Consider the following 12,324-nt stretch of genomic DNA (forward strand, 5'->3'; position numbering starts at 1 on the left):
ATCTCGGAAAATAATACAAATACACCCCTAAGCTCTGTTATTTTCAATAATACAAATAGAACCCTTAGCTGTATCTCGGAAAATAATACAAATACACCCCCAAGCTGTGTTATTTTCAAAAATACACATAATACCCAAAGCTGTATCTAGGAAAATAATACAAATACACCCCAAAGCTGTGTTATTTTCAAAAACATAAGTACAAACCTTAGCTGTATCTTAGAAAATAATATAAATACACGCCCAATCTGTGTTATTTTCAAAAATACAAATACAACCCTTAGTTGTATCTCAGAAAATAATACAAATGCACCACCAAGATGTGTCATTTACAAAAATACAAATACAAAACTTAGCTGTATCTCGGAAAATAATACAAATACACCCCGAAGCTGTATTATTTTCAACAATAAAAATACAGCCCTTACCTTTATCTCAGAAAATATTACAAATACACCCCAAAGATCGTTTATTTTCAAAAATACAAATACAACCCTTAGCTGTATCTCGGAAAATAATACAAATACACCCCCAAGCTGTGTTATTTTCAAAAATACAAATATAACCCTGAGCTGTATGTCGGAATATAATACAAATACTCCCCCAAGCTGCGTTATTTTCAAAAATAGAAATACAACCCTTAGCTGTATCTCGGAAAATAATACAAATACACCCCCAAGCTGTGTTATGTTTAAAAATACAAATACAACAATTAGCTGTATCTCGGAAAATAATACAAATACACCCCAAAGCTGCGTTATTTTCAAAAATACAAATACAACCCTTAGCTGTATCTCGGAAAATAATACAAATACACACCCAAGTTCTGTTATTTTCAATAATACAAATACAACCCTTAGCTGTATCTCGGAAAATAATACAAATACACCCCCAAGTTGTATTATTTTCAAAAATTCAAATACAACCATTAGCTGTATATCGGAAAATAATACAAATACACCCCCAAGCTGTGTTATTTTCCAAAATACAAATACAAACCTTATCTGTATCTGGGAAAATTATACAAATACACCCCCAAGCTGTGTTATTTTCAAAAATACAAATACAACCATTAGCTGTATCTCAGAAAATAATACAAATACACCCCAAAGCTGCGTTATTTTCAAAAATACAAATACAACCCTTAGCTGTATCTCGGAAAATAATACAAATACACACCCAAGTTCTGTTATTTTCAATAATACAAATACAACCCTTAGCTGTATCTCGGAAAATGATACAAATACACCCCCAAGCTGTGTTATTTTTAAAAATAGAAATAAAACCTGTAGCTCTATCTCGGAAAATAATACAAATCCACCCACAAGCTGTGTTATTTTCAAAAATACAAATACAACCCTGAGCTGTAACTCGGAAAATAATACAAATACAGCCCAATGCTGTGTTATTTTCAAAAATACAAATACAACCCATAGCTGTATCTCGGAAAATAGTACAAATACACACCCAAGCTGTGTTATTTTCCAAAGTACAAATACAACCCAGAGCTGTTTCGCGGAAAATAATACAAATACACCCCCAAGCTGTGTTATTATCAAAAATACAAATGCAAACCTTAGCTGTATCTCAGAAAATAATATAAATACCCAACCAAGCTGTGTTATTTACAAAAATACAAATACAAACCTTAGCTGTATATCAGAAAATAATAAAAATACACCCCCAAGATGTGTTATTTTCAAAAATACAAATACAATTCTTAGCTTTACCTCGGAAAATAATAAAAATACACCCTCAATCTGTGTTATTTTCAAAAATACATATACAACCCAAAGCTGTATCTTGGAATATAATACAAATACATCCCAAAGCTGTGTTATTTTCAAAAATACAAATACAACCCTTAGCTATATCTCAGAAAATAATACAAATACACCCACAAGCTCGTTTCTTTTCAAAAATACAAACACAACCCTTAGCTGTATCCCGGAAAATAATACAAATACACCCCCAAGCTGTGTTATTTTGCAAAATACAAATACAACCCAGAGCTCTATCTTGGAAAATAATACAAATACACCGCCAAGCTGTGTTATTTTCAAAAATACAAATACAACCCATAGCTGTATCTTGGAAAATAATACAAATACATTCCAAAGCTGTGTTATTTTCTAAAATACAAATACAACCCTGAGCTGTATCTCGAAAAATATTACAAATACACCACCAAGCTGCGTGATTTTCAAAAATAGAAATACAACCCTTAGCCGTATCTCGTAAAATAATACAAATACACCCCCAAGCTGTGTTATTTTCAAAAATACAAATATAACCCTGAGCTGTATCTCGGAATATAATACAAATACACCCCCAAGCTGCGTTATTTTCAAAAATACAAATACAACCCTTAGCTGTATCTCGGAAAATAATACAAATACACCCCCAAGCTGTGTTATTTTCAAAAATACAAATACATCCCTTAGCTGTATCTCGGAAAATAATACAAATACACCCCCAAGTTGTGTTATTTTCAAAAATACAAATACAACCCTTAGCTGTATATCGGAAAATACTACAAATACACCCCCAAACTGTGTTATTTTCCAAAATACAAATACAAACCTCATCTGTATCTGGGAACCTAATACAAATACACCCCCAAGCTGTGTTATTTTCAAAAATACAAATACAGCCATTAGCTGTATCTCGGAAAATAATGCAAATACACCCCAAAGCTGCGTTATTTTCAAAAATACAAATACAACCCTTAGCTGTATCTCGTAAAATAATACAAATACACACCCAAGTTCTGTTATTTTCAATAATACAAATACAACCCTTAGCTGTATCTCGGAAAATGATACAAATACACCCCCAAGCTGTGTTATTTTTAAAAATAGAAATAAAACCTATAGCTCTATCTCGGAATATAATACAAATACACCTCCAAGCTGTGTAATTTTCAAAAATACAAATACAACCCTTAGCTCTATCTCAGAAAATAATACAAATACACCCCTAAGCTCTGTTATTTTCAATAATACAAATACAACCCTTAGCTGTATATCCGAAGATAATACAAATACACCCCAAAGCTGTGTTATTTTCCAAAATACAAATACAACCCTTAGTTGTATCTCGGAAGATAATAAAAATAAACCCATAATCTCTGTTATTTTCAAAAATACAAATATAACCCACAGCGGTATCTCGTAAAATAATACAAATACACCCCAAAGCTGTGTAATTTTCAAAAATACAAATACAGCTCTTAGCTGTATCTCGGAAAATAATACAAATACACCCGCAAGCTGTGTTATTTTGCAAATCACAAATACAACCCTGAAGTATATCTCGGAAAATAATATAAATACACCTCCAAGCTGTGTTATTTTCAAAAATACAATACAACCCATAGCTGTATCTCGGAAAATAATACAAATACACCCTCAAGCTGTGTTGATTTCAAAAATAGAAATACAAACCTTAGCGGTATCTCAGAAAATAATACAAATACACCCGCAAGATGTGTTATTTTCAAAAATACAAATACAACCTATAGCTGTATCTCGGAAAATAATACAAATACACCCACAAGCTGTGTTATTTTCAACAATACAAATACAGCCCTTAATTGTATCTCAGAAAATAATGCAAATAAACCCCCAAGATCGTATATTTTCAACAATAAAAATACAACCCTTAGCTGTATCTCGGAAAATAATACAAATACACCACCAAGCTGTGTTATTTTCAAAAATACAAATACAACTCTTAGCTGTATCTCGGAAAATAATACAAATACACCCCCAAGCTGTGTTATTTTCCAAAATACAAATAAAACCCTTAGCTGTATCTCGGAAAATAATACAAATACACACCCAAGTTCTGTTATTTTCAATAATACAAATACAACCCTTAGCTGTATCTCGGAAAATGATACAAATACACCCCCAAGCTGTGTTATTTTTAAAAATAGAAATAAAACCTGTAGCTCTATCTCGGAAAATAATACAAATCCACCCACAAGCTGTGTTATTTTCAAAAATACAAATACAACCCTCAGCTGTAACTCGGAAAATAATACAAATACAGCCCAATGCTGTGTTATTTTCAAAAATACAAATACAACCCATAGCTGTATCTCGGAAAATAGTACAAATACACCCCCAAGCTGTGTTATTTTCCAAAGTACAAATACAACCCTGAGCTGTTTCGCGGAAAATAATACAAATACACCCCCAAGCTGTGTTATTTTCAAAAATACAAATGCAATCCTTAGCTGTATCTCAGAAAATAATATAAATACACACCCAAGCTGTGTTATTTTCAAAAATACAAATACAACCCTTAGCTGTATATCAGAAAATAATAAAAATACACCCCCAAGATGTGTTATTTTCAAAAATACAAATACAATTCTTAGCTTTACCTCGGAAAATAATAAAAATACACCCTCAATCTGCGTTATTTTCAAAAATACATATACAACCCAAAGCTGTATCTTGGAATATAATACAAATACATCCCAAAGCTGTGTTATTTTCAAAAATACAAATACAACCCTTAGCTATATCTCAGAAAATAATACAAATACACCCACAAGCTCGTTTCTTTTCAAGAATACAAACACAACCCTTAGCTGTATCCCGGAAAATAATACAAATACACCCCCAAGCTGTGTTATTTTGCAAAATACAAATACAACCCAGAGCTCTATCTTGGAAAACAATACAAATACACCGCCAAGCTGTGTTATTTTCAAAAATACAAATACAACCCATAGCTGTTTCTTGGAAAATAATACAAATACATTCCAAAGCTGTGTTATTTTCTAAAATACAAATACAACCCTGAGCTGTATCTCGAAAAATAATACAAATACACCACCAAGCTGCGTGATTTTCAAAAATACAAATACAACCCTTAGCTGTATCTCGTAAAATAATACAAATACACCCCCAAGCTGTGTTATTTTCAAAAATACAAATATAACCCTGAGCTGTATCTCGGAATATAATACAAATACACCCCCAAGCTGCGTTATTTTCAAAAATACAAATACAACCCTTAGCTGTATCTCGGAAAATAATACAAATACACCCCCAAGCTGTGTTATTTTCAAAAATACAAATACATCCCTTAGCTGTATCTCGGAAAATAATACAAATACACCCCCAAGTTGTGTTATTTTCAAAAATACAAATACAACCCTTAGCTGTATATCGGAAAATACTACAAATACACCCCCAAGCTGTGTTATTTTCCAAAATACAAATACAAACCTCATCTGTATCTGGGAACCTAATACAAATACACCCCCAAGCTGTGTTATTTTCAAAAATACAAATACAGCCATTAGCTGTATCTCGGAAAATAATGCAAATACACACCAAAGCTGCGTTATTTTCAAAAATACAAATACAACCCTTAGCTATATCTCGTAAAATAATACAAATACACAGCCAAGTTCTGTTATTTTCAATAATACAAATACAACCCTTAGCTGTATCTCGGAAAATGATACAAATACACCCCCAAGCTGTGTTATTTTTAAAAATAGAAATAAAACCTATAGCTCTATCTCGGAAAATAATACAAATACACCCCCAAGCTGTGTAATTTTCAAAAATACAAATACAACCCTTAGCTCTATCTCAGAAAATAATACAAATACACCCCTAAGCTCTGTTATTTTCAATAATACAAATACAACCCTTAGCTGTATATCCGAAGATAATACAAATACACCCCAAAGCTGTGTTATTTTCCAAAATACAAATACAGCCCTTAGCTGTATCTCGGAAGATAATAAAAATAAACCCATAATCTCTGTTATTTTCAAAAATACAAATATAACCCACAGCTGTATCTCGGAAAATAATACAAATACACCCCAAAGCTGTGTTATTTTCAAAAATACAATACAACCCATAGCTGTATCTCGGAAAATAATACAAATACACCCTCAAGCTGTGTTGATTTCAAAAATAGAAATACAAACCTTAGCGGTATCTCAGAAAATAATACAAATACACCCGCAAGATGTGTTATTTTCAAAAATACAAATACAACCTATAGCTGTATCTCGGAAAATAATACAAATACACCCACAAGCTGTGTTATTTTCAACAATACAAATACAGCCCTTAATTGTATCTCAGAAAATAATGCAAATAAACCCCCAAGATCGTATATTTTCAACAATAAAAATACAACCCTTAGCTGTATCTCGGAAAATAATACAAATACACCACCAAGCTGTGTTATTTTTAAAAATACAAATACAACTCTTAGCTGTATCTCGGAAAATAATACAAATACACCCCCAAGCTGTGTTATTTTCCAAAATACAAATAAAACCCTTAGCTGTATCTCGGAAAATAATACAAATACACACCCAAGTTCTGTTATTTTCAATAATACAAATACAACCCTTAGCTGTATCTCGGAAAATGATACAAATACACCCCCAAGCTGTGTTATTTTTAAAAATAGAAATAAAACCTGTAGCTCTATCTCGGAAAATAATACAAATCCACCCACAAGCTGTGTTATTTTCAAAAATACAAATACAACCCTCAGCTGTAACTCGGAAAATAATACAAATACAGCCCAATGCTGTGTTATTTTCAAAAATACAAATACAACCCATAGCTGTATCTCGGAAAATAGTACAAATACACCCCCAAGCTGTGTTATTTTCCAAAGTACAAATACAACCCTGAGCTGTTTCGTGGAAAATAATACAAATACACCCCCAAGCTGTGTTATTTTCAAAAATACAAATGCAAACCTTAGCTGTATCTCAGAAAATAATATAAATACACACCCAAGCTGTGTTATTTTCAAAAATACAAATACAACCCTTAGCTGTATATCAGAAAATAATAAAAATACACCCCCAAGATGTGTTATTTTCAAAAATACAAATACAATTCTTAGCTTTACCTCGGAAAATAATAAAAATACACCCTCAATCTGCGTTATTTTCAAAAATACATATACAACCCAAAGCTGTATCTTGGAATATAATACAAACACATCCCAAAGCTGTGTTATTTTCAAAAATACAAATACAACCCTTAGCTATATCTCAGAAACTAATACAAATACACCCACAAGCTCGCTTCTTTTCAAAAATACAAACACAACCCTTAGCTGTATCCCAGAAAATAATACAAATACACCCCCAAGCTGTGTTATTTTGCAAAATACAAATACAACCCAGAGCTCTATCTTGGAAAATAATACAAATACACCGCCAAGCTGTGTTATTTTCAAAAATACAAATACAACCCATAGCTGTATATCGGAAAATAATACAAAAACACCCCCAAGCTGTTTTATTTTCAAAAATAAAAATACAACCCTTACCTTTATCTCAGAAAATAATAAAAATACACCCCCAAGCTCTGTTATTTTCAAAAATACCTATACAACCCACAGCTGTATCTCGGAAAATAATACAAATACACCCCAAAGCTGTGTTATTCTCAAAAATACAAATACAGCTCTTAGCTGTATCTCAGAAAATAATACAAATACACCCCCAAGCACGTTTATTTTCAAAAATACAAATACAAACCTTAGCTGTATCTCAGAAAATAATATAAATACACCCCAAAGCTGTGTTAATTTCAAAAATACAAATACAACCCTTAGCTGTATCTCAGAAAATAATAAAAATACACCCCCAAGATGTGTTATTTTCAAAAATACACATACAACCCTTAGCTGTATCTCGGAAAATAATACAAATACACCCCAAAGCTGTGTTATTTTCAAAAATACAAATACAACCCAAAGCTGTATCTTGGAAAATAATACAAATACACCCCCAAGCTGTGTTATTTTCAAAAATACAAATACCAGCCACAGCTGTATCTCGGAAAATAATACAAATACACCCCATAGCTGTGTTATTTTCAAAAATAAAAATACAGCCCTTAGCTGTATCTCAGAAAATAATACAAATACACCCCCAAGCTCGTTGATTTTCAAAAATACAAATACAACCCTTAGCTGTATCTCGGAAAATAAAACAAATACACCCCCAAGCTGTGTTATTTTGCAAAATACAAATACAACCCTGAGCTGTATCTCGGAAAATAATACAAATACACCCACAAGCTCTGTTATTTTCAAAAATACAAACGCAACACATAGCTGTATCTTGTAAACTAATACAAATACACACCCAAGCTGTGTTATTTTCAAAAATACATATACAACCCTGAGCTGTAATTCGGAAAATAATACAAATACACCACCAAGCTGTGTTATTTTCAAAAATACAAATACAACCATTAGCTGTATCTCAGAAAATAATACAAATACACCACAAAGCTCTGTTATTTTCAGTAATACAAATACAAACCTTAGCTCTATCTCGGAAAATAATACAAATACACCACCAAGCTGTGTTATTTTCAAAAATACAAATACAACCTATACTTTATCTCAGAAAATAATACAAGTACACCCACAAGACGTGTTATTTTCAAAAATGCAAATACAACCCTTAGCTGTATCTTTGAAAATAATACAAATAAACCACCAAACTGTGTTATTTTCAAAAATACAAATACAACCCTTAGCTTTATCTCGGAAAATAATAAAAATACACCCACAATCTGTGTTATTTTCAAAAATACAAATAAAACCCACAGCTGTATCTTGGAAAATAATACAAATACACCCCAAAGCTGTATTATTTTCAAAAATACAAATACAACCCTTAGCTATATCTCAGAAAATAATACAAATACACCCACAAGCTCGTTTATTTTCAAAAATACAAATACAACCCTTAGCTGTATCCCGGAAAATAATACAAATACACCCCCAAGCTGTGTTATTTTGCAAAATACAAATAAAACCCTGAGCTCTATCTCGGAAAATAATACAAATATACCGCCCAGCTGTGTTATTTTCAAAAATACAAATACAACACATAGCTGTATCTTGGAAAATAATACAAATACATTCCAAAGCTGTGTTATTTTCAAAAATACAAATACAACCCTTAGCTGTATCTCGGAAAATAATACAAATACACCCCCAAGCTGTATTATTTTCAAAAATACAAATATAACCCTGAGCTGTATCTCGGAATATAATACAAATACACCCCCAAGCTGCGTTCTTTTCAAAAATACAAATACAACCCATAGCTGTATCTCGGAAAATAATACAAATACACCCCCAAGCTGTGTTATTTTCAAAAATACAAATACAACCCTTAGCTGTATCTCGGAAAATAATACAAATACACCCCTAAGCTCTGTTATTTTCAATAATACAAATACAACCCTGAGCTGTATCTCGGAAAATAATACAAATACACCCCCAAGCTGTGTTATTTTCAAAAATAGAAATAAAACCCAAAGCTGTATCTCGGAAAATAATACAAATACACCCACAAGCTGTATTATTTTCAACAAAACAAATACAGCCCTAAGCTCTGTTATTTTCAATAATACAAATACAACCCTGAGCTGTATCTCGGAAAATAATACAAATACACCCCCAAGCTGTGTTATTTTCATAAATAGAAATAAAACCCAAAACTGTATCTCGGAAAATAATACAAATACACCCACAAGCTGTATTATTTTCAACAATACAAATACACCCCTAAGCTCTGTTATTTTCAATAATACAAATACAACCCTGAGCTGTATCTCGGAAAATAATTCAAATACACCCCCAAGCTGTGTTATTTTCAAAAATAGAAATAAAACCCAAAGCTGTATCTCGGAAAATAATACAAATACACCCACAAGCTGTATTATTTTCAACAATAAAAATACAGCCCTAAGCTCTGTTATTTTCAACAATACAAATACAGCCCTTAGCTGTATCTCAGAAAATAATACAAATACACCCCAAAGATCGTTTATTTTCAACAATAAAAATACAACTCTTAGCTATATCTCGGAAAATAATACAAATACACCCCCAAGCTGTGTTATTTTCAAAAATACAAATACAACTCAGCTGTATCTCGGAAAATAATACAAATACACCCCCAATCTGTGCTATTTTCCAAAATACAAATAAAACCCTGAGCTGTATACAGGATAATAATAGAAATACACCCACATGCTGTGTTGTTTTCAAAAATACAAATACAACCCATAGCTGTATCTCGGAAAATAACACAAATACACCCCCAAGCTGTGTTATTTTCAAAAATGCAAATACAATCCTTAGCTGTATCTTGGAAAATAATACAAACACACCAACAAGCTGTGTTATTTTCAAAAATACAAATAAAACCCTGAGCTGTAACTCGGAAAATAATACAAATACACCCCCTAGCGGTGTTATTTTCAACAATACAAATACAACCCTGAGCTGTATCTCGGAAAATAATACAAAAACTCCCCCAAGCTGTGTTATTTTCAAAAATGCAAATACAGGCCTTAGCTGTATCTCGGAAAATAATACAAGTACACCCCCAAGCTCTGTTATTTTCAGTAATACAAATACAAACCTTAGCTGTATCGCGGAAAATAATACAAATACACCACCAAGCTGTGTTATTTTCAAAAATACAAATAAAACCCTTAGCTGTATCTCGGAAAATAATACAAATACACCCACAATCTGTGTTATTTTCAAAAATCAAATACAACCTATAGCTTTATCTCAGAAAATAATACAAGTACACCCACAAGACATGATATTTTCAAAAATGCAAATACAACCCTTAGCTGTATATTTGAAAATAATACAAATACACCACCAAGCTGTGTTATTTTCAAAAATACAAATAAAACCCTGAGTTGAATCTTGGAAAATAATTACAAAACAACCCCAACTGTTTTATTTTCAAAAATACAAATACAACCCTTAGCTGTATCTCGGAAAAAAATACAAATACACCACAAATTACTGTTATTTTCAATAATACAAATACAAACCTTAGCTGTATCTCGGAAAATAATACAAATACACCAACAAGCTGTGTTATTTTCAAAAATACAAATATAACCCTTAGCTGTATCTCGGAATATAATACAAATACACCCCCAATCTGTGTTATTTTCAAAAATCAAATACAATCGATAGCTTTATCTCGGAAAATAATACAAATACACCCACAAAATATGTTATTTTCATAAATGCAAATACAACCCTTAGCTGTATCTTTGAAAATTATACAGATACACCCACAAGCTGTGTTATTTTTAGAAATACAAATACAACCCTTAGCTGTATCTCGAAAAATAATACAAATACACCCAAAAGCTGTGTTATGTTCAAAAATACAAATACAACCCTGAGGTCTATCTCGGAAAATAATTCAAATACACAGCTAAGCTCTGTTATTTTCAAAAATACAAATACAACCCATAGCAGTATCTCGGAAAATAATACAAATACACCCCCAATCTGTGTTATTTTCAAAAATGCAAATACAATCCTTAACTGTATCTCGAAAAATTATACAAATACACACCCAAGCTGTGTTATTTTCAAAAAAATACAAATACAACCCTTAGCTGCATCTCGGAAAATAATACAAATACACACCCAAGCTGTGTTATTTTCCAAAATACAAATACAACCCTGAGCTGTATCTCGGAAAATAATACAAAAACACCCCCAAGCTGTGTTATTTTCCAAAATACAAATACAACCCATAGCTGTATCTTGGAAAATAATACAAATACACACCCAGGCTGTGTTATTTTCAAAAATACAAATACAACCCTGAACTGTATCTCGAATAATAAAGAAATACACACCCAAGCTGTGTTATTTTCAAAAATACAAATACAACCCATAGCCGTATCTCGGAAAATAACAGCAATACTCCCCCAATCTGTGTTATTTTCAAAAATACAAATAAAATCTTTAGCTGTATCTCGGAAAATAATACAAATACACACCCAAGCTGTGTTATTTTCAAAAATACAAATACAACCGTTAGCTGTATCTCAGAAAATAATAAAAATACACCCCCAAGATGTGTTATTTTCAAAAATACAAATACAACCCTTAGCTGTATCTTGGAAAATAATAAAAATACACCCCCAATCTGCGTTATTTTCAAAAATACAAATAATACCCACAGCTGTATCTTGGAAAATAATACAAATACACCCCAAAGCTGTGTTATTTTCAAAAATACAAATAAAGCCCTTAGCTATATCTCAGAAAATAATACAAATACACCCCCAAGCTCGTTTGTTTTCAAAAATACAAATACAACCCTTAGCTTTATCCTGGAAAATAATACAAATACACCCCCAAGCTGTGTTATTTTTCAAAATACAAATACAACCCTCAGCTCTATCTCGGAAAATAATACAAATACACCGCGAAGCTGCATTATTTTCAAAAATACAA

Source organism: Saimiri boliviensis, chromosome 15, assembly GCF_048565385.1.
Source record: "Saimiri boliviensis isolate mSaiBol1 chromosome 15, mSaiBol1.pri, whole genome shotgun sequence".
Taxonomy (NCBI): Eukaryota; Metazoa; Chordata; class Mammalia; order Primates; family Cebidae; genus Saimiri; species Saimiri boliviensis.